Genomic DNA, 2,014 nt, shown 5'->3' on the forward strand with positions numbered 1-2,014 from the left:
ACACAAGAAGCCATTCTTTCTCCAGCATTTTGATCGTAAATTGGCTTTTGCTGTCATGATTGGGTGCAGGCGCAGACGTACGCGTCGTCACAATACGGCAAGGTGAGGTTGTTCGGCGGCACATGAGGTCCAACTGAATTCCCGAAGCCTTCAATCAATTTGGACTTCCTGTTCCTGCACTCTACAATGACTCACTGGGCCTTGTCGTGGTGAATGGGGTTTGGCGCCTTCGTCGGGCAAAACTGATCGCTCATTTTGGTCCCGATCTGTACCTCAGGCCAACTCGGGCACACAAGCAGGCGACGTGCCTTGGTTGAGTGTGCCTTGTTCAAACGACACCATCGCCTTTCTTTTGGCTGAAGACTCCAGCAATGGCGGGTCGCATCAGGCTCGAAGGCATCTATCGAAGGGATCACGACCACCTGCAAGAACAGCCCAACGACCAAAAGACGGCGAGGCAAAGACGAACGGCCAGGGACGGCAAAACCCGGCGCCCTCTCCGCCAGGCAAAGGGCAATGGAGGCCCAGATAGCCCTTTACATTGAGAGGGCGTCAAACCAGACCCGTCCCTTGCTTCATGAGCTGAGCGCGGTCCTCCTCCAAGGTCGTACGACTTGGGTCGTCGGCCAAGGCTGGTCGTGGTCGCATGTCAAGCATCTGCCGTGCCGCCATCGCGTGTTCAGGGATTGAGAGTGATGCCCGCCCAGGCGTCCTGTCCACCGACGACAGACCACTGATCAGGAGATGACCGACATGCTAGAGGGCGGATAGCCCAGCCTTGAAGACGTCTCGCCCGTGGTCAGACTCGGTGAGATCTGATCGTGATCCGTGCTGCGGGCCGGACTGTCGCGCCCATTTGCTGCGGGAGATGAGCGTTGCAACCCGCCCATGGACAAATGAGATGAATTGAGCTCACTAGCTGCTTTGCCTTTGCCTGTTCCTGTTCCTCTGTGATGCCTCTCGCCCGGGACAGACCCGCTGTGACCCGCTGTTCCGATGACGATCAAGCGGCTCGATATGCACATCGCAGAAAGCGGCGGGCTCAGGGAGACGACCAAGCGAGCGGACCAGCAGTATGTCTTTCCCCCATCCAAGCCGCGCATGGCGCGCCGCGCCGCCCAATCCGCAGCAACCCTTCAGCGCTCACGGGGCCTTCCCTGTGTACCGTGCCGGCAGTGGACAGCCTATTATTATGGCGGTGCGGGGCGGCCGCCTCACTTTTCTCGGGGGATGCCACGACTGCAGATCGGCCAATGGCCAGTACGAATAGACAGAGGAACGAGGCATGGGGCCTGCCACAGGTCGCCGAGGCGCTTCAGTGGATTGTCTGGCTTCTCTCGACAGCCAGCCAGATCAGACCCGACATGCTGTGGCGCGATGGCTTCTGAAGCGATTCCTGCGGCCGGCGGGCGTGCTGACGGCCGACTCTGATGACTTGAAGGAAGTTGGGGGTGGGACGGCAGCTGGCGCATGGTCATCATGCAGGTGCATGCGTCGCCTCGCTCGTCGCATCTACAGCACGGTGGAAGCAGAAGTCGTTGAACCCCAGACGAATTAGGTTGATCATGGCTGCGCTGAAGCACATGTCACGTCGCCGTGCCGCCTGGCGCTTGGGCAGTTGGTGATAGGGCCGCGGAAAGAAGCCATCGTTGCCGTGATGCTTCCCCGGCACCCTGACACCTCAGCTGGCTGGCTAGTCTATCTGCCTTTCGCCCAGCGCATGCTTTGCCTTGATTGTTCGGGCTCGCTCTCGGGGAAGAAGAAGGAAGGAGGGAAGAAGGCATCTCAAAAGCAGGCGCCCCAGCGCGCACGCCATGTCTCGCGGCTTAGACCTCTTGGACTCTGGCCAGACCAGGGGATCGTCATGACGAAGATGTCACGTTCCGCGACCGGGGGGTGCAGCTCATGTTGGTGATTCGGTGTGATGATGGGCGTGATGACATGGCCCTTGCTCCTTCGCAACCGTCATTCCCGTTTGTTTTCTCACGTTGACCAGCCTATTTCTGAGTGGGCA

The sequence above is a fragment of the Verticillium alfalfae genome, genomic scaffold, assembly GCF_000150825.1.
Source record: "Verticillium alfalfae VaMs.102 supercont1.3 genomic scaffold, whole genome shotgun sequence".
NCBI classification, from domain to species: Eukaryota; Fungi; Ascomycota; class Sordariomycetes; order Glomerellales; family Plectosphaerellaceae; genus Verticillium; species Verticillium alfalfae.